We start from the raw sequence: 22962 nt of genomic DNA, 5'->3' as shown, positions 1-22962 counted from the left end.
AGGTCTTCAGTCCCCTAGAACTTAGACCTACTTAAATCTAACTGACCTTAGGACATCACACACAGCCATGCCCCAGACAGGACTCGAACCTGCGACCATAGCGGTCGCGCGGTTCCAGTCTGAAGCGCCTAGAACCGCTCGGCCACTTCGGCCGGCTCAACGATTGTCCCGCACAACATTCGTAGTGTCCGAAAGAACAGATACCGTCTTAGTAAATAAATAGTTAAGGCTCGCCGGCCACTGTGCGAATGCACAAACAGTGCCCGAACTCTTACGGGAATCGTCAACGAGCCGCGAGTAATGAGTATAATGGGCGGGAGCAATACGAATGTAGTGCGGGACAATACGTTGAGAATGTGGGTTTCGCGGGAGGCGTGCCAGAGATAAATCCCTGCAGTCGCGCTATCCCCTGTGTCCTCCGTGGCTCAGCTGGACTAGCCGGCACCGTAACTCAGCGTGTTTGTCAGAGGACTAGCTGCCCTCTGTATCAAAAAAACTGAGTTCATGGATCAACAACGAACTGACATGGCTGTCGTTCGACGTCCGTCCCGAGCAGATACAAGGAACAAAATGAGATTTTTTTTAAAAAAAATGGACAGAGCGTCTGCCATGTAAACAGGAGATCCCGGGTTCGACTCCCGGTCGGGGCACACATTCATCTGTCCCCGTTGACGTATGTCAACACCTGTAAGCAGCCAAGGGTGTTCATTTCATTGTAATTTCAAGTCATTATGGTTCAAATGGCTCTGAGCGCTATGCGACTTAACATCTGAGGTAATCAGTCCCCTAGAACTTAGGACTACTTAAACCTAACTAACCTAAGGACATCACGCACATCCATGCCCGAGGCAGGATTCGAACCTGCGACCGTAACAGCAGCGCGGTTCCGGACTGAAGCGCCTAGAACCGCTCGGCCACAGCGGCCGGCTCAAGTTAAGAAGGTGAGTCGAATGAAAACCTAAAATATTTTTTTTTTAATATTATTTATTGTGCAGAAGTTGTACAAAGCCGTATCACGTTTGAACATAATCTCTCCCACGCTCAATGCAAGTCCTCCTGCGTTTACAAAGTGCATAAATTACACTCCTGGAAATGGAAAAAAGAACACATTGACACCGGTGTGTCAGACCCACCATACTTGCTCCGGACACTGCGAGAGGGCTGTACAAGCAATGATCACACGCACGGCACAGCGGACACACCAGGAACCGCGGTGTTGGCCGTCGAATGGCGCTAGCTGCGCAGCATTTGTGCACCGCCGCCGTCAGTGTCAGCCACTTTGCCGTGGCATACGGAGCTCCATCGCAGTCTTTAACACTGCGACAGCGTGGACGTGAACCGTATGTGCAGTTGACGGACTTTGAGCGAGGGCGTATAGTGGGCATGCGGGAGGCCGGGTGGACGTACCGCCGAATTGCTCAACACGTGGGGCGTGAGGTCTCCACATTACATCGATGTTGTCGCCAGTGGTCGGCGCAGGGTGCACGTTCCCGTCGACCTGGGACCGGACCGCAGCGGCGCACGGATGCACGCCAAGACCGTAGGATCCTACGCAGTGCCATAGGGGACCGCACCGCCACTTCCCAGCAAATTAGGGACACTGTTGCTCCTGGAGTATCGGCGAGGACCATTCGCAACCGTCTCCATGAAGCTGGGCTACGGTCCCGCACACCGTTAGGCCATCTTCCGCTCACGCCCCAACATCGTGCAGCCCGCCTCCAGTGGTGTCGCGACAGGCGTGAATGGAGGGACGAATGGAGACGTGTCGTCTTCAGCGATGAGAGTCGCTTCTGCCTTGGTGCCAATGATGGTCGTATGCGTGTTTGGCGCCGTGCAGGTGAGCGCCACAATCAGGAATGCATACGACCGAGGCACACAGGGCCAACACCCGGCATCATGGTGTGGGAAGCGATCTCCTACAATCAGGAATGCATACGACCTAGGCACACAGGGCCAACACCCGGCATCATGGTGTGGGGAGCGATCTCCTACACTGGCCGTACACCTCTGGTGATCGTCGAGGGGACACTGAACAGTGCACGGTACATCCAAACCGTCATCGAACCCATCGTTCTTCCATTCCTAGACCACAAGGGAACTGCTGTTCCAACAGGACAATGCACGTCCGCATGTATCCCGTGCCACCAAACGTGCTCTAGAAGGTGTAAGTCAACTACCCTGGCCAGCAAGATCTCCGGGTCTGTCCCCCATTGAGCATGTTTGGGACTGGATGAAGCGTCGTCTCACGCTGTCTGCACGTCCAGCACGAACGCTGGTCCAACTGAGGCACCAGGTGGAAATGGCATGGCAACCCGTTCCACAGGACTACATCCAGCATCTCTACGATCGTCTCCATGGTAGAATAGCAGCCTGCATTGCTGCGAAAGGTGGATATACACTGTACTAGTGCCGACATTGTGCATGCTCTGTTGCCTGTGTCTATGTGCCTGTGGTTCTGTCAGTGTGATTATGTGATGTATCTGACCCCAGGAATGTGTCAATAAAGTTTCCACTTCCTGGGACAATGAATTCACGGTGTTCGTATTTCAATTTCCAGGAGTGTACTTTAGAAAAAAATTCTTTTGGTAGTCCGCGCAACCACTCATGCACCGCGTGGCGTACCTCATCATCAGAAAGGAACTTCTTTCCCCCCATTGCGTCTTTGAGTGGTCGAAACATATGGATATCACTTGGGGCAAGATCTGGTGAGTATGGTGGATGAGGAGAACATCAAAATGCAGGTCTGTGATTGTTGCAACTATTGTACGGGCAGTGTGGGGCCTTGCATTGTCATGTTGCAAAAGGACACCTGCTGACAGCACTCCGCTTTGATTTGATTGCAGGTCGCAGATGATTTTTTAGGAGAACTGTGTATGATACAATGGTGACAGTGGTCCCTCTAGGGATGTAGTGCTACAAGTGACGCCTTTTACGTCGCAAAAGAGAGTCATCGTAACTTCCCTGCTGACGTTTCTGTTCGTAACTTTGGTTTGGTGATGAGGAATGGCGCCATTCCTTGCTCGCTCTCTTCGTTTCCGGTTAGTGGAAGTGAACCCAGGTTTCGTCCCCAGTAACGATCATTGCAAAGAAGCCATGACCTTCTCGTTCAAAGCGCCGAAGAAGTTCTTCACAAGCATCAACACGTCGTTCTCTCATTTCAGGAGTCAGCTGCCTTGGCATCCATCTTGCAGACACTTTGTGAAACTGGAGAACATCATACACAATGTCGTGTGCTTGACTCATGATTAATCTGTAAACATGCTGCAATGTCATTCAGTGTTACTCGGCGGTTTTCCTTCACTATGGCTTCAACTGCTGCAATGTTCTGTGGAGTCACAACTCGTTGTGCCTGACCTGGACGAGGAGCATCTTCCACTGAAGTCACACCATTTGCAAACTTCCTACTCCATTCGTAGACTTTCTGTTGTGACAAACATGCACCACTGTACTGAACCTTCAGTCGTCGATGAATTTCAATACGTTTCACACCATCACTACGCAAAAACCAAATAACAGAACGCTGTTTTTCCCTGGTGCAAGTCGGTAGTGGGGCAGCCATCTTTGTACTGATACTGCTACGGTATGTGTGCATTTGCACTGTGCTGCTACCTACAGGCCATTGTGCACGCTGTTTGTAGCACGCTTACCAACTTACAAGATATCGGCGCGAAATTTCGATTTGTTATTACACATTTAAGGTTTTCATTTGACTCTCCCTCGTATTATTGTGGTATTCGTGTCTTTCTGGTGGTGGTGGTAGGGGAGGGAGGGGGGGGGGGGGCAGACTGTTTAACATCCCGTCGACAACGAGGCCATTACCGGCCTAGCGGTTCTAGGCGCTACAGTCGTGAACCGCGCGACCGCTACGGTCGCAGGTTCGAATCCTGCCTCGGGCATGGATGTGTGTGATGTCCTTAGGTTAGTTAAGTGCCGGCCGCGGTGGTCTCGCGGTTCTAGGCGCGCAGTCCGGAACCGTGCGACTACTACGGTCGCAGGTTCGAATCCTGCCTCGGGCGTGGATGTGTGTGTGATGTCCTTAGGTTAGTTAGGTTTCAGTAGTTCTAAGTTCTAGGGGACTAATGACCATATCAGTTGAGTCCCACAGTGCTCAGAGCCATCTGAACCATTTTTAGTTAAGATTAGGTAGTTCTGATGACCTCAGCAGTTCAGTCCCATAGTGCTCAGAGACATTTGAACCATTTGAACGAGGTCATTAGAGACGGAGCAGAAGCTCGGAGAAGGGAAGGATGGGGATGGAAATCGGCCGTGCTCCTTCAAAGGAACCATCCCGGCATTTAATTGAAACGATTTGGGGAAATCACGGAAAACCGGAATCAGGATGGCCGGACGCGGGTTTTAATTCTCGTATCTTTCCGACTTGCATGCGGTAAAAGCGGAAACATGAACTCTGGCGACGTTATTACCACATGAATCCATACAGGATTGGTGTGCTGTTATTGTTTCTTGGCAGCCGAAGGACAAACACCGATAGTCATCCATCGGAGAGTGAAGAATGTGTATGGGACAGCATGTATGTCGCAAACGACTGTTTTCGAATAGTGCGCCAAGGGCTGCTGCTGCCACATAATAACGCACATGCCCATATCGCAAATGTAACGTAGAAGTTACACCAACTCAAATGGGAGACATTGGAGCCCCCGCTCTATATTCCTGATCTCTCCACGTGCAATGAGGTAGCCTTCGGTCACTTAAAAACAGGCTCGACCATTCATTTCGCCCGAGGATGTCCAGCAGACAGTTACGGACTTCTTCACGCAGCTCGACACAGTCTTTTACCAAACGGTTATTTTCATCATAGTACGTCCAATTGCCTGACTGGCACACCGATTCTGGACTGTATGGTCTTCGACGAGAAACTTTTTGATCGCCTCATGTATACATCGGGCCCGGTTGTCTAGCACTAAAGCGCGTGCCTGGAAACCGAGAAGTCGCAGTGTCGAATCTCGGTTGGACCACGGATTAATCAGTCTCCGTTGCAATGTTTTCGCCTCCCTCCGCCCTATATTCTTCATCTCTCCACATGCAGTTTCCATGCCTTAAAAAAGGCCTCGTAAGGTCGACGACTGCTGTCGGATGAGGATGTATATAGCAGGCAGTTTCGGACTTCTTCACGCAGCAGGACACAGTGTTGTCCCGAACGGGTATCTTCAGCCTGGTGCATCAGTGGGTGGTGACCTCAGTGTTCAATGTGATTGTGCCTGATTGGCATTCCGTTTCGGGACTGTACGGCCTTCGATAAGAGATAAATCTAGATAAAGAAGTAAGACATTAAATATAGTAGATGAGTTTTGTTATTTGGGCAGCAAAATAACTGATGACGGGCGAGGTAGCAAGGATTAACATGCGGAATGGCTGCAAGGGAGGAGACGCCAATATAACTTTATTTTCACACAACTTGTTTATTTAATAGTATATAAACTGTGTTTTACAGATAATCGAAGCATTTAACCATAAAATTTTCTTTAACAAAATGAACAAATTTGCTAAATTATTTTGATCTTAAACCTTAAGTTGAATAAGCTTTTAATCTTTTCAAAAGAAATCTGAAGTGCTGTATTGCAAAACAGCAAACAGTATGACAGTGATTACGAGACGGCCGGACCTGCAGCCCGCCCGTTATCGGGTGAAACAGCGGTGTTTACTACCGCGCTGGACACAGTCTGTCTTATTAAATGCCCTTCTGCAACGCATGAAAACTATGTAAGCACCATTGATGACAAGAGTGATTCAGTTACTCAAAGCAGATGACGTAACTTTTAAACTGAAACCTGTATGTCGAAAGGTTCGGGGTTAAGATGTGCACCTGTGCTTAAAGGTTAAACACTTTAGCAAACAATATGGCAATGATAAGGCTTACTTCAAAGCAACCAACCTCTTAATTTCAATCGGCAACAAGGTGCGACTGGGTCCTACTCGTCCCTTCTGACAATTTTATATTTTCAAAGTTAAATTAACTGTCAGTTATTACGACCGCTCTGAACGCTATGAAGGAACGTCTTAAAACATTACTTGTGAATACTTATTACAAGAGAACTCACTCGCCGGAACCACAACATCCAGCTGAAATACACCAATAATGACACGGTCTTTCAGATACCTTAGTACAACAAGTTGTTCACATTATAACTAATGACTGAGAAATGCAATTACAATCAAAGAATTGACCCGGTTAACAGCTAAATCTAAACACAATGTCCCTCGTTTTTTTATCGGCAACCTGTGCCTTCGTACAATTGTTCCGGCTGTATTTACGACCAAGAGCTGATTAATAAGAACATTAATGATCGGTTACAAACCAGGAAGGAAAGGCCATATAATTGCGGGACAGATTTTCAAAAAGCAACTAGTGTCTTATTAAAATACTACTGCCTACTTTTACGACCAAAAAATTGACCGAGTAAAATTCTGGGGGTCCTAAACTCTGGAGGTCGGCTACAAACCAGAAAATAATAAGGAGGGCAGGTAGACAAAGACACAAATCACCACGAGGATTACAGAATGTTACTCCCCTTCATCAGCAAGCAGTTCCATGGATCCACGGAGCGTCGCAGCGGTTACTGACAAGGGAACCTCCCCATGGCACCCCCCTCAGATTTCGTTATACGTTGGCACAGTGGATAGGCCTTGAAAAACTGAACACAGATCAATCGAAAAAACAGGAAGAAGTTGTGTGGAACTATGAAAAAAATAAGCAAAATATACAAACTGAGTAGTCCATGCTTAAGATAAGAAACAACAAGCATAGTGTGGGCTCAGGAGCGCCGTGGTCCCGTGGTTAGCGTGAGCACCTGTGAAACGAGAGGTCCTTGGTTCAACTCTTTCCTCGAGAGAAAAGTTTGTTTTCTTATTTTCAGACAATTATCAAAGTTCAGGCACTCAGACATAATCAACTTTGCTCTCCAAAATTCCAGGACACGTTCAGATTTGCTTGGACACATACAGGATTTGACAGTCTACACACGAAAAAATTTGAAAACGTTAAAAACATATGTTCTGACAGATCACAGGGAAAACTGTGCGACTGTGAAATTGTTGCATTCATTTGTTGCAGTTTATGTGACAAACTCTTATGTTTTCATCACTTTTTTGGGAGTTATTATCACACGCACAAGAAAACCTAAATCGGGGAAGGTAGAAAAATTAGTTAGGTGGGTCGACAACATATTCCTGTCATGTTACGCACATTCCGTCACCAGTGACTTATAGAATATATCAGACGTGTTTTCCTGTGGGGGAGTCGGTTGACCTATGACCTTGCGATCAAATGTTTTCGGTTCCAATTAGTAGACGTCCTTTCGTCTACTAATCGCACGGTTTTGCGGTACGGTCGCAAAACACAGACACTAAATTTATTACAGTGAACAGAGACGTCAATGAACGGACGGACAGATCATAACTTTGCAAAACAACGGAAGTAAATTTTTCACTCGTGGGAAGACTTGAACCAAGGGCCTCTCATTCCGCAGCTGCTCACGCTGATCACGGGACCATGGCGCTCTTGAGCTCACATTATCTTTAATGTTACATATGTTGCACAAGGACTACTCAGTTTGTATATTTTGCTTATTTTTTTCATAGTTCCACACAACTTCTTCCTGTTTTCTCGATTGATCTGTGTTCAGTTTTTCAAGGCCTATCCACTGTGCTAACTTATAACTAAATCTGATGGGGGTGCGATGGGGAGGTTCCCTTGTGAGTGGCGCCGATGAAAGAGAGGGAGAAGATGGCAGCCAGGCCACGAACGGTCGTCCGACACGAATGTCGCCAACCAGCCGACGTGATGTCGGACTGCTTCTTGTAGTCTACGCTGCCCCCGGTGAAGTACGCCGGTATCTTCACTGTGCGCAGGCCCTCATTGCGCACCTAGTGGCCTCGGCCGCTCGGACCTCGTGACCGCCACCTGTCGCGACGCTGCCGGCAGTCACCAAACTTGGTGCCTTTCTTCTCGGTCCAGCGAACCGCTATATATATCGGCAAGCAAAGACCTTATAAGGACACAACCCACAACTCTTCCTCATAGATATTGGCAATGGGGCCGCAAGGGGGATAGTCGATACTGGACCTGAGTCAGTGGCGCCCGACAGAACAGTCTACTAATTCAATGGCGCCGCGGCTCAATGGCTTTAACGCCCAAAATATTTCTGAAAAACAGGAATTTGTCTTTTTTTTAATACATATACAGGATGATTCAGCTCCCCCTGTTGCTATCGTGCTATGCAAACTGCAACGTTATATCTGTCCGTCAGAACCACGTGCGAGAGTTTCATATTCTCTCGCTCTCTGTGTGCGAACTATTAGTCCTACGTAAAAAAGAACTGGCCCTCTCTGCATAAAATGTAATGCAGTTATATTTGTATTGGGATACATTGTCGCTGGGGGCCGCGGTTTTCCAGTTATTCAAGAAATACAAGGGTCTCTCCAAAAGAAATGCACACTATTTTTTTTAGATCCATCTTTTATTCTACATGTTTGAAAGTTTTACAGTGTGTACATACATCCTTTAGGAACAATATTTTCATTTCTCCACATAATTTCCATCCCTCTCAACTGCCTTACGCTATCTTGGAACCAGCGCCTATATATCCGCCCGGTAAAATTCTGGACCAACCTGTTGGAGCCACTGTTTGGCAGCGTGCACAAGGGAGTCATCATCTTCAAACTTTGTTCCACGAAGAGAGTCTTTCAGTTTCCCAAACAGATGAGAGTCACATGGAGCAAGGTCAGGACCGTAAGGCGGGTGTTTCAGTGTTGTCCATCCGAGTTTTGTGATCGCTTCCATGGTTTTTTGACTGATATGTGGCCGTGCATTGTCGTGCAACAGCAAAACATCCTGCTTTTGCCGATGTGGTCTAACACGACTCAGTCGATGTTGAAGTTTCTTCACTGTCGTCACATATGCATCAGTATTTATGGTGGTTCCACTTGGCATGGTGTCCACAAGCAAGAGTCCTTCGGAGTCAAAAAACACTGTAGACATAACTTTTCCAACAGAAGGTGTGGTTTTGAATTATTTTTTTCCTTGAGTGAATTTGCATGATGCCACTCCATTGATTGCCTCTTTGTCACTTTTGAAAAGTGATGGAGCCATGTTTCATCACCTGTCACAATTCTTCCAAGAAATTCATCTCCACCATTCTCGTACTGTTGCAAAAGTTCGTTGCATACCGTTTTTGTTGTTTCTTCGTGACCCACTGTTAACATCCTGGGAACCCACCTGACACAAACCTTTTTTAAGACCAACACTTTCAGTATTCTACAAACACTTCCTTCCACTATCCGAACGTAGCGTGACAATTCGTCCACTGTGATGCGTCTCTCAGTAGTCACCAATTCGCGTTAACTCTCTGCACATTGTCTGGAGTGTGTGCAGTACGACGCCTGCCGCTGCGAGGACAATCCTCAATATTGCCGTGCCCGCTTTCATCACGTAACCTGCTTGCCCACCGATTAACCGTACTGCGATCGACAGCAGCATCTCCATACACCTTTTTCAACCTCTTATGGATGTTTCCCACTGTATCGTTTTCACAGCACAGGAATTCTACCACAGCACGTTGCTTCTCACGAACGTCATGTATAGCAGCCATCTTGAAGACATGCTGTGACGGCGCCACTCACGGGAACAGGTTGAACTAAGTTTGAAAACAACCGGGAAGGATGTATCTACACACTCTAAAACTTTCAAATATGCAGAATGAAAACTGTATTTGTACAAAAATAGTGTGCATTTCTTTTGGAGTGACCCTCGTACTTATAAAATAGACGTTCAAAAGCACCTTCGCCGCTGTAGTCTTCCCTCATCAGTTAAGATTTCTTGTCCGTTGTGCTTGCCACTCCGACCTACCACGGAAGTCGTTTGAAAATGACTTCACAGGTGACGCTACGGTACTTCCACTGCGCGAGTCCTACCCGGACTTGCCCTTTTTTCTTCTCTCTTTTGGCGCCCTGCCATGGGTAACGTACAATTCGCACACCCTGCTGGTTGGGAGCAGAGCTCATCGGCGGTGGGCGTATTCCTCGTGTTGTCACCCCCTGAGGAGATTGCGCGGCTGCTGGAACGTGGCGAGGCGAAGGCGCGCTTCCGGCAGCCCGGAATCTGGGCCAAACTTCACACGTCGGGGAGCAGCAGCGCCACAGGGTGCAGTTTTTGCCGGCGGTGTGCCGTTCAGCAGGCAGCGGCAACGGCCGGAGCAGCCGGCAAAAACCCTGCCCCGGTGCTCCTCCTGCTGGCTCCACGGTCAGCATACCGGCGCGCGGCCGGCTCCACCGGCACGGAAGCCGCCTCCGTCCGTGGCGGTTCCTGAAGCCGTCGGCACTCGGACCGTGCACCCGAGCGTTGAGCGTGCCCAGTTTCTGACGTCATAGCGTGGAACAGCACGCTCGGGAGTGTTTCCGAACGTGCAGAGCAACATCTGGCTTGTCAGACATTCTGAGCGTGCGTCTGAGCGTTCACCAATGAGGTGGCACAACGACACCTACGTCACAAGCACGCCGTCTCCCTTCGGTACAGAATTCTGAGGCGCCATATTGGCATTCTACATCTACATCTACATGATTACTCTGAAATTCACATTTAAGTGCTTGGCAGAGGGTTCACCGAACCACAATCATACTATCTCTCTACCATTCCACTCCCGAAGAGCGCGAGGGAAAAGCGAACACCTAAACCTTTCTGTTCGAGCTCTGATTTCTCTTATTTTACTTTGATGATCATTCCTACCTGTGTAGGTTGGGCTCAACAAATATTTTCGCATTCGGACGAGAATGTTGGTGACTGAAATTTCGTAAATAGATCACGCCGCGACGAAAAACGTCTTTGCTTTCATGACTTCCATCCCAACTCGCGTATCATATCTGCCACACTCTCTCCCCTATTACGTTATAATACAAAACAGCTGCCCTTTTTTTGCACCCTTTCGATGTCCTCCTTCAATCCCACCTGGTAAGGATCCCACACCGCGCAGCAATATTCTAACAGAGGACGAACGAGTGTAGTGTAAGCCGTCTCTTTAGTGGACTTGTTGCATCTTCTAAGTGTCCTCCCAACGAAACGCACCTTATTATCTGTGTGATATTTCCAACTGAAGTTGTTCGTAATTTTAACACCCAGGTACTTAGTTGAATTGACAGCCTTGAGAATTGTACTACTTATCGAGTAATCGAATTCCAACGGCTTTCTTTTGGACCTCATGTGGATCACCTCACACTTTTCGTTATTTAGCGTCAACTGCCAACTGCCACCTGCCACACCATACAACAATCTTTTCTAAATCGCTTTGCAACTGATACTGGTCTTCGGATGACCTTACTAGACGGTAAAATACAGCATCATCTGCGAACAACCTAAGAGAACTGCTCAGATTGTCACCCAGGTCATTTATATAGAACGGGAACAGCAGAGGTCCCAGGACGCTTCTCTGGCGAACACCTGATATCACTTCAGTTTTACTCGATGATTTTCCGTCTATTACTACGAACTGCAACCTTCCTGACAGGAAATCACGAATCCAGTCGCACAACTGAGACGATACCCCATAGGCCCGCAGCTTGATTAGAAGTCGCTTGTGAGGAACGCTGTCAAAAGCTTTCCGAAAATCTAGAAATACGGAATCAACTTGAGATCCCCTGTCGATAGAGGCCATTACTTCGTGCGAATAAAGAGCTAGCTGCGTTGCACAAGAACGATGTCTTCTGAAACCATGCTGATTACGTATCAATAGATCCATTCCTATCGAGGTGATTCATAATGTTTGAATACAGTATATGCTCCAAAACCCTACTGCAAACCGACGTCAATGATATAGGTTTGTAGTTCGATGGATTACTCCTACTACCCTTCTTAAACACTGGTGCGACCTGCGCGATTTTCCAATCTGTAGGTACAGATCTATCGGTGAACGAGCGGTTGTATATGATTCCTAAGTAGGGAGCTATTGTATCAGCGAAATCTGAAAAGAACCTATCGGTTTGAAGGCTATATGTATATATGCCGCTTCTGAGCACCAGCAAATTGAGAATCACTGGAAAATCCGGTGTTAACTGTGTTTTTTTTCTCCGTAACATTCCGGTTTTTATTAGGTTTTGATATTTTATTATTAGTTTAATATAAGCAAATACTATAATATTTGATGTTACGTAAATATAAGTACACCTTTTTTGAGGGGTGACTTTGTTCGATTAGTTTAGTTTAATATAAGCATATACTATAATGATGGCGTTATGTAAATATAAGTACACCTTTTTTTGAGGCGTGACTTTGTTCGATTGGCTTAATCTACAGGACAGCTTGCGCTACTTGTATAAAGATATTTTGCTCCTTTTTCTTTCACGTTTCGTAATTCACATGTTGCAAAGTTTCTCCTACTGCGTAGGAACAGTGATCAAGTAAGACTGACCTTGGGGTTTTACTAAAATGTGGGAATGATGAAATGTTTATCTTATGCGGAGAAGTACTGCAAATTTGTAACGCACTGTTTGTGATGGAACTTTTATAGGCCTGTGCCCTTATTGATTGGACATGCTACTTTCCTTTTCGTGGACGATGAAGGAAATGTGCGTTTTAACAGAGCTAGCGTGGGAATTTTACGCGCGCGCCCTTTGAGTAAACAGTGTGATTTACGAACTAGAAACATCCGTCAACTGCCGCTGGAGTGCATTACGATCGCGTACACCACGTTGGGGCACACGTACCGTATGCACAAGTCGCATCGTTCCTGAACGTTCAGCAGCACGTTGAACTTGCACGCTCAACGTTAACGTTCGACAGCACGGTCCGTGTATCGACGGCTTAAGCGTCGGCGTGCCCTTCCACAACTTCATGTCAGCGCGAGGGCAAAACGGCGCAAAGCAAACAAACACTGACGTAAATTGCTAAAATTTCCTGGGCTGTTACGTCGCTGGCTTCCGGGATCTGCTACATGACGCAACACTACGGTAGGGGAGGGAGGATCAGTTGTGAGCGTTGGTGGTCCGGAGTACACGGAGACTTACCGACCACGTTGAGGGGCCTCACACTGTCAGTAATATTGTCAAGCCGTCAATATATTGACCCTCTCAAGCCGCGTACTATAAATATTGACGAGCAATATTCATGGCCCTCAAAATGTTCTCAGTCTTGTCAGTACATATTAAACAACATGTGAGTACAGGCACTGATGGTTTCACAAGATGTTCAGGTGTTGACAGAGCTTTCACGAACCACCCACACGGCCTTAGGATCCAATGTTCATGTTTTCAATTCACCTTTGTGCTTATCATGTCTCAGGTTTAGTTTTTCAAGCAGTCTTTTTAAAACAAAACAATTCTAATAGGCGTTGCAAGGGTATGCATTGTACGAGGGTGAGACAAATGAAAACCCTAAATTTGTAATAACAAATCGAAATTTCGCGCCGTTATCCTGTGAGTTGGTAAGCGCGCTACAAACAGCGTTCAGAATGGCCTGTAGGTGGCAGCATAGTGCAGATGCACACATACAATCGCAGTATCAGTATAAAGATGGCCGCCCCACTTGCGACTTGCACCAGGGAAGAACAGCGTTCTGTTATTCGGTTTTTGCGTAGTGAAGGTGTGAAACCTATTGAAATTCGTCGATGAATGAAGTTTCAGTACGGTGATGTATGTTCGTCACAGCAGCAAGTCTACGAATGGAGCAGGAAGTTCGCAGATGGTGTGACTTCAGTGGAAGACGATCCTCGTCCAGGTCAGGCACAACGAGTTGTGACACCACAGAACAGTGCAGCAGTTGAAGCCATAGTGAAGCAAAACCGCCGAGTGACACTGAATGACATCTCAGCATGTCACACGGAAGCTGGGAACTTACACCATCGTTACAGTTCGGAGCGATGCAGAAAAGTGATGTAGTTGAGCGATGAAAATTTAAAACTGAATCCCCACGATCGTGCGGGCCAGGCTCAACGTAATTTTATCTTGTTTCGACGTTAATAACTTGGCCAATGGTTCCGATTTCAGTCAGTAAATTAACACGTCATCAGTGTATCCTTTTTTGTAACAGCTATCAGACCAGTTCCTCTTTTCCGTTGTTTTCTGTTGCGTGCAAGCTATAGCTAATATAACTACAGCACGCACTTTCTTTTGGATGTTCAGCACCTTAACTTTGTAAAACCGCTTTGTTAGCTGACACTTTTGTCAGTATTATTGATGGTGTGAGGTCGATTCAGTATACTGAAGCTTTGAAAACTAGTATTATCAAAATATTGAATGTGTGCAGGACCCATTCAACTGCTCGCATACTGCGTTGGATACAGTTCCTACCACAGGTGCGATTCTACCTTGAGGCCACGATCATAGGGAAATAATATACAGGTATATTGAACATGTTACCCAGCAAGAAAATTTTCACCTGTAGTGTTTACTTTGAGTTCTACCTCAAAATAAAAGTCATATCGAAGAATTTAATAAAAAGATACCATAGTGAATCCTTGGAAAACATTGCTAATGTTGAAAATAACATTCACGGAAGACAGAATATAGCGTTTAAACTTACGAAGTATTTGAATGAAATGGAGAAAGATACTGAAAACATTAATATTATAGAAGAAAATCAATGCATACGTCATTACAGAAATTTATCGTATGATGACGATAACGAAGAAAGTTATTCTATAAAATTGATAATAACTATGTAGATCAAATAGATATAAAATAATTAAAAGCAGCCCTAAAATAGAAAAGCTACTGGCCTAGAAGATATTAGCGTTGAATTAATCAAATATGGCGGAACCATTTTAGAATTTTACTTCTTCCATTTTTTGTATTAACTGTTCGGTACGTGAAGAATGGAACAGAGCTAAAATTATTTATATTTTTAAAATAGACAATAGGAGAGGTACAGGAAATTATAGATGAATTAGTTTACTAAATCAAAGACATTGAGAAGGAGTTAATAAATACCAAACCATCTGCTGAAGAATTGGAAAAACTTTGGGAAGAAAAACAAGAAAAGAAACACAAATGAAATTCTATGAAGTTATGGCTGTACCTACTCTTGTATATGGTTCCGAATCCTGGACAGTAACAAAAAATAAAAGAGTAAGAGATGGATGGATGGAAGATGATGATGATGATGATGATGATGATGATGAAACGCCGCTTACACAATTTGTTCAATGTGAGTACCAGAGACGTTGATGAGCTGCTGAACAGCGCCAGATTTGCACCTGGTGGCCAAAATTGGAGATAGTATTTTTTTTTCTTTTTTCTAGCGTACCTTGGTCCCGCATTAACACATTAGAGTATCCACTAAGTTTCGCTGCCAAACGATAATTGCAGCGCACACTGGACGTTCGCAAGTAACTGCTCTTTAATTATAACCATCCGGCATAATCTGAAAAGAAAAGACCAGAGCTGCATCAGTAATGAAACGCAGACACGGTAAAAAGGGACTGAAATCTGGGGCAAAAGTGCCTGGATACAAGGCAATGATTATAGGACACGGAGATAACGCTCGGTTAGTCAAGAAAAACTACAGACATAAGTTATTGCAGAAAGGAAAAAATAGAACACGTAATTGAGGACGAGCGAGAGACATACGGTCAGATGATGGTAAATGACACCCAGCAAGGTAAATTTCCTTGTATATACTGCAAGACGTCGTAACGACAATAACAAAAATAATGACTCTGGTCGCCGTTCTACCTCTTACTTCTACCTTTCACAGAGCGTTGCAACTCTAATTATTTATACAGGATAACAATTATTGAACTATATGAAAAAATGTTAACTAGTTACTACGGCGTGCACACACTTTATTAAACATGTAAATGTCAGTACAGATTATCGGAGTTGGCTTATGACATGTTGCATATGTCTGTCATCATTGGCGATGATGTGGCGCAGCCGAATACCGAAATTCTGCATGACTCGCTGAAGTGTCGGAACATCTATGCTGTCGATGACCTCCTGAATGGCTGTTTCCAGCTCAGCGATGGTTTTGTGGTTATTGCTGTACATCTTGTCTTTGATATAGCCCCACAGACAGGAGTCGCATGTGTTCAAATGTGTGTGAAATCGTATGGGACTTAACTGCTAAGGTCATCAGTCACTAAGCTTACACACTACTTAAGCTAAATTATCCTAAGGACAAACACACACATCCATGCCCGAGGGAGGACTCGAACCTCCGCCGGGACCAGTCCCCGACTGCAGCGCCCTAGACCGCTCGGCTAATCCCGCGTGGCGCACGTGTTCAGATCCGGAGAACATGGCGACCAATCGAAGTCCATGTCAGACCCAGAATGCGGTCCCCAAAGTGCTCCTCCGGGACATCAAATACACTCCTGATTCGATGGGGTCGATCTCCGTCATGCATGAACCACGTCTTGTAGAAATCAGAGTGATTTTGGGCAATTGGGATGAAATCATCTTCCGAAACCTTCACGTGCTATCAGGGAATATCGCACAGGTTATTCCGCGACTGGACATTGCACACCACACAGTCGAATGCTATAGACGAGGGCTTCCCAACCTTTTCAGCTGGCGGGCCCCTTCAGTCGAAAATCCATGACGGACCCCTAGTCAGTCAAGAGCACAGTAACTTTAAATTTCAGAGCGAAACCCATTGGAACTGAAAGCTTCTTAATGCAAGTGCCATGTTACCAATGACACTCCCCCCCCCCCCCCTCTCCCCTTCCCCCGAAGTATCAATAGTCTATGGTTTAGAGATGAATGAAAAAAATTGAAATTAACGATCCAATTTGAATTTCCACTTTATCCGGCCACTTACTAGTGGATTTACTCCCTTTGTTCAACACACTGTAGCCTCATTAAAATTACTTGGTAATTGAAATTTTACACGATGGAGCTGTCTTCCTCCAAGAGCAATCAACGTCACGTCCAAAGTGTTCGCTGTTGACAAGCTGGCGCTTATGGTCTGTTCACTTCCACTATTTGGCTACTGTTGTGTAAGGAGCATGCGTATTTCGTAACAGTCGTGTGTGTGTGTGTGTGTCTGTGTGTCGTTTTTCGTGAAATTCTAAGAAAAATGTTCAAATGTATGTAAAGTCTTCCTTTGGTCGTGCTCCCTCTTCATTCATTTCAACTGGAAACGTCCCTTGTTGTGAAGGCGATGGAGAAACTGCGCCCTTCTTCAATGACCCTAACTTCAGACACCAATCCATGTTCGAAGTAATAAACTGGTAATAAACTGGTCAAAAATCGACTTATGAAGTAGGTAGTGCACTGACAAAGCGAGTTTGACATGTAATGATGCCTGGGGTCGCATACGTGCCAGTAAGCGCTGTGGTTAGTCGACAAAGCTCGCTCCGCGCATACGTAAAAGGCTTCAGCGCATCTAGCGCCGTGAGCCGGCGCACAAACGACCCCCGTTGTTGTCGTGGTCTTCAGTCCTGAGACTGGTTTGATGCAGCTCTCCATGCTACTCTATCCTGTGCAAGCTTCTTCAACTCCCAGTACCTAACGACCCCCGTATTGTTGCGAAACAGTCGATCAGAGAAGCCGCATTCTCCGGCACTAAACTGTGTATGCGTTCTCACTTAGGAACCGCAAAGGGTGCTTGGGGATACGACCTGAAGTAAAAGTACACATGAAACTTCCTGGCAGATTAAAACTGTGTGCCGGACCGAGACTCGTACTCGGTGGTAGAGCACTTGCCCGCGAAAGGCAAAGGTCCCGAGTTCGAGTCTCGGTCCGGCACACAGTTTTAATCTGCCAGGAAGTTTCATATTAGCGCACACTCCGCTGCAGAGTGAAAATCGCATTCTAAAAGTACACATGTTTTTCGCACGATAAAAAATATTTATGAATTTGATTTTCACATTTTTATTCAATAATTTTACTCATTTTACACGATTTGCTGAAAGGTGGACGCGGACCCCCTAGAAAGAGCCGGGGGACTCCTAAGGGGTCTGCGGACCACATGTTGGGAAGCCCTGCTATAGACAGTTCGGAAAGAAACCTTGAACCACTAACCGTGCAGGACTTTTTGTGCGGTACTTACCGGTATGTATCAGAATTTTTCTGGGCGCTGTTACGAAATTCCTGTGCCGAGGCACTTAGTGGACGATGATTCAGTTACTCGAGTTCACATCCTCCCGACCCAGAGCAGCTGGCGAGTGCATGAATCTCTCCCTGCCGCCACAGTGTCGGCTGTCGGCACCGGAGCACACCCACGGCCGCTGACCAGATGCGCAGCGGACGGCTGTCCGCCTTTGTTTACGTTGTGTTCCCGTTATCGCGCGGCGTTCCTCCCTGGGCACGGCGGGCGCACGCCGCAGCACTTAATCCGTGCGTCCGATAGCGATCCCGGCCGGGAATTCTTCCTACGTTTCCATCTTTGGCCACCGCTGCTAGATTTCTCCTCCAGCGCCGGCCCGTGGCCGATGGAGCATAACGTATCGGCCGCGTGCATTTCCTACTTCGCATTTACATGTTACTTCGCCCTGCGCGGACAAACCAATCGGATCTCACACGCAGATAGCGGCGGGAAGGGTCCGCGTGTGAGCAAGCGAGAGAAAAGGCCACTCCACTGCTCCGTGCCCGGTCCCCCCACGATAATAAGTCGATAACTTCTTTTTCCATTAAAACGGAACCAGGCCAGCGAGCAATGGTCGAAGGGAGGCGCCTCGGCTTAGCTTTCCCGCTGCGGAGAAAGTCCCTCCACTTGTGGCAAGAAAAGCTCCCAATTCCCGATACTATCTGCCGGATAGGTTCCCAGTTGACGGAAATAGTTTCCGCACAGGTGTCCGTAACGGACTCGACCAGGCACTTGCACAGGAATCGCACGGCTCTGTCTCACATTTACAACAGATGAAGTAGTGAGGTGCATGAAAGGCATGCCGACAAGCGTTACATAATGCGGAAGGTCTTTCAACACAAAAAGTTGCCGCCAACAACGATAACAATTATTTAAATAAAAATAAATATTTAGTATAACCCGTATTTGAATCGGACTTAAGAGTAAAAATAATTTCTCTTAACCCCATATTGACTCCTAATCCCATACAGATAGTTCTGAAAATTTGTGAGTGTAAATTTTTAACGTCTGTGAAAATTGTTGTGTTGGCATAAGAGCCAACACCGTGTTACGAGAGGAGGCCGAAATGCACGCGTTTTAGCTCACGCAGGCTGGCGTGAGGAGGGAAGAACTATACTGACGTGAGGTCTGGAACATGACAAGGAATTAGAATTCAGAAAGCGGACGTAATTAGTTTGATACTTAACTTTAATCCATTAACAATGAACGTCGCTCTTGACGGTACGTGATTCACAATATTGTCTGTTCAGAACTCATTCTAATTACTGAAAATGGCGCCTTGCTAGGTCGTAGCAAACGACGTAGCTGAAGGCTATACTAACTATCGTCTCGGCAATTGAGAGCGTAGAAGTCAGTGAACCATCGCTAGCAAAGTCGACTGTACAACTGGGGCGAGTGCTAGGAAGTCTCTCTAGACCTGCCGTGTGGCGGCGCTCGGCCTGCAATCACTGATAGTGGCGACACGCGGGTCCGACGTATACTAACGGACCGCGGCCGATTTAAAGGCTACCACCTAGCAAGTGTGGTGTCTGGCGGTGACACCACAAAAATAATTGTAAGATTTAACGCGGCAAATGTGCCTCACCTGCAACGCATTATAGTGAAGACGTGAACTCAAAATTGTTAAGGCTTTTGTGGCCACTTGTTGACAAACTGCCTATTGGCTTCTGTCTCGCGTTCTTCGGCCGATGTTCCTCTGATGATTTTACTGAAGTTTCGCCAGCACGAGTGGCTGGCATTGTCAAAACTTCACCCTCCATTGCCGGTGGTGAACTGGAGCCGAGCTTGCGGTCGCAGACTACATGTACGTGGCGCGCCAACGTCCCAGGGCTTCTCCGCGGTCATTTCTGGTACGGTTCGCCTCTTGCTACCTGCGACGGTCGTTCGCTGCGGTACGGGAAGCCAGGATCCGTTTACCTTAAGGCTTTCCTCTTTCTTGTTGAAACTGTTCGCGTGTTTTTGTATTTCTACAGCTTGTCTGAACAAGCGCGTGTGATAGTGCTTCTCTACAGCTAGAACTTCCGTGTCGGCGAATTTTATTACGTGGTCGGTCTCACTCACATGTTCATGGTTGAATAAATCGAAGAGAAAAATTATTACCATATAAACGCCAATTTATTTTTTTGGGTATTTGGCCTCGTTGTTTTGAAACACCACAATCAGCAATAAAAATTGGAGAGTTCGTAGCAAATACAGCGTGACATTCTTGACGGAGAGAAATCTTCGGTCGTAGAAGTAACTTTGGGCGTTCCCCATGGGAGGCTTTTAGGACCACTGCTTTCCACAATACGCATACATTGAGATGACCAATCATAGGATACCTCCTAATATCGAGTCGTACTTCCTTTTTGCTCGGCGTAGCGCAGCAATTCGATTTGGCGTGGACTCAACAAGTCGTTAGAAGTCACCTGCAGAAATATTGAGCCATACTGTTAGTATAACCGCCCACAGCTGTGAAAGCATGGCCGGTGCAGGATTTTGTACACCAACTGACCTCTCCATTGTGCCCTATATATATTCTATGGGATTCTTGTCGATCGATCTGGGTAGGAAAGTCATTCGCGCGAATTGTCCAGAACGTTCTTCTAACCACACACGGACAATTGTGGCCCGCTGAGATGGCACATTGTCATCCATGAAAAATCCATCTTTTTTTGGGAACATGAAGTCCATGAATGGTTTCAAATGGTCTCCAAGTAGACGAACATAACCATCTCCAGTTAGTGATCTGTTGAGTTTGAGCAGAGGACACAAAATGGAAACCGCCTGTGGACTTACAAAAGACATGTATAACAAAAAAAAATGCATCTCATAACACACAAATCTGTGACGTAACAATGCAGTCATAAAATCATGGTATCTTTATGGGGCTGAAACTCTCATTTGAAAGATATAGAGAGACTTTGACAAAATCCATAAAAGTAATCAAAAAAGTTTTAAGTTCAGATTATACTGTAGAAAGAGCATACAGACAAAGAACATATAAAAAATTTAAAAGTAAACCAACATTAGCTCGGATGTGAAAAACCGCAGGCATGTTAAAAGAATGGAACCAACCAAGTTAACTATACAGATTGGAGAATTGTACGAAAGTGGCTTTAAAGCTATAACTGAAGTAGTAAAATGGATCGCAGCTTTGAAAGGAGAACCGAAAGAAGCAGTAAAAACACAACTCGATCTACCAGACAGAGAAAAGTGTAGGTAGAAAAAAACCATGAAACCTGGAACTACTTGGTCCGACGAGCGGAAAAGATGTCATTGTGAGAGAAAGAAGCTAATAAGGCCACAAGAAAGACAAAACAAAACTCTAAATTGCCCTTTATTGTACATCACGTAGTGCAGTAGCTGCAAATACAGTCGGAACGTCGGTTTTGTAGCTGAGTTTAGAGTTTCAAGCTAATGTGGCACTCAAGAGCACCATAAGACGTTGAACATTTGCAGTTCACAGCCTGCATTTTGTTTATAGACCAGCTTACCATCCACTGCTCCGCTCACATAGATTGTATTGTCTGCGCAGTTTGGTTTGGTTTTCCTTCAATCGAATTTTTATGTTGTTCAGAAACTGCGACATCTTCTAAACTTTTCACGCTAATTAAGGCCATAGAAGCATTCTTCTCCGAATGAATTTCTGCCCGAAAAGCGATCCTGGTAGCTGGAGTTACAGGACTTTGTTAATTCTGCCTTTTGAGTTCTTGCGATGATATTTCCACAGAAACTTTCATCGTCTAACACATATTTCTTTATAAGTCAATTTTCAAATATTTTTCAAAAGGTTTTAATATAACTAAATAATTTCATAACATGTTTCACTCCCCCGGAGGTCGAATTACCAGTAAACACTGAAACAAGTACTTTTTTTCATTCTAACCGAAATGTCAAATCAAGTTTTCAAAGATTTACCTTTAAAAATACTTTCTTAGTAAATTTCAGCCATTATTTTATCCCTTCGGTGGTGAATTTCCACGAATGCTGCAGCACGCATTTTTTATTTCTGACAAAAAGAAAAAAACAACTTGGTGTTTTCCTCTGTAGGTCTCAGCTTCAAGTACCCGCTGCTATACGCCATTGAGGGTGTAGGCGCCGTCACGGTTAAGTTACTTTTACACAAATTGATCCCGACCGTTTCCTCAGTAGGCTGACGCGAGAGACAAGATTTTTGTCTCGACAAACATAAGAATTTGTTTGGCAACAGCTGAATTGTCAAAATCTGGGTAGTTAATGTGGGTTCGGTGTTTGGCATGAGACTGTCACACTGGAAGTAAGGTTAGAGCTAAACGTCCGGTAGATGGTTCAAATGGCTCTGAGCACTATGGGACCTAACATCTTAGGTCATCAGTCCCCTAGAACTTAGAACTACTTAAACGTAACTAACCTAAAGACATCACACACATCCATGCCCGAGGCAGGATTCGAAACTGTGACCGTAGCAGTCGCGCGGTTCCGGACTGAGCGCCTAGAACCGCGAGACCACCGCGGCCGGCCGTCCGGTAGAAGTCGAAGTCATTAGAGAAAGAGCACCAGCTCGTGGCGCCTCAAGGATTGGGAAGGACATCCGCCATGCCCCTTCAAAGGCACCATCTCGGCATTTACCTGGAGCGCATTAGGGAAATCGCGTAAAACCCAAACTTGGATGGCCGACGGTCGCGGATCTCAACCGTCGTCCTCCCGAATGACAGTCCACTGCGCTAACCACTCCGACACCTCGTTCGTTATATCTCACTTATGGGCTGACCAGTATGGGCTGACCAGTATAATAGCACGCGCTTTCAGACTGAATTTTATTAATCAAGGTTTCCAGCAATGATTGAGCAACGTACCACTATGCATTGTTCACGCAAAAGGCCCATGTTGATATTTTTGTTTTTGTCATTGTTGTTGTTGTTCCAGTCTTCAGTCTCAATAATGGTTTGTTGCAGCTCTCCCTGCTAGTC

At 45.9% G+C, this 22962-nt stretch overlaps 1 protein-coding gene across 14 annotated transcripts in view; it reads left to right on the top strand.

Annotated features, from left to right (window-relative positions):
• Nucleotides 1-22962, top strand: part of LOC126284467 (myelin regulatory factor) — a 1300448-nt gene that overhangs the window by 1083968 nt on the left and 193518 nt on the right. The window lies entirely within an intron of this gene.

Source organism: Schistocerca gregaria, chromosome 8 (assembly GCF_023897955.1).
Source record: "Schistocerca gregaria isolate iqSchGreg1 chromosome 8, iqSchGreg1.2, whole genome shotgun sequence".
In the NCBI taxonomy this organism is placed as follows: domain Eukaryota; kingdom Metazoa; phylum Arthropoda; class Insecta; order Orthoptera; family Acrididae; genus Schistocerca; species Schistocerca gregaria.
Note: the sequence above shows the minus strand (reverse complement) of the source record. Positions and strands in the feature narration are given on the sequence as shown.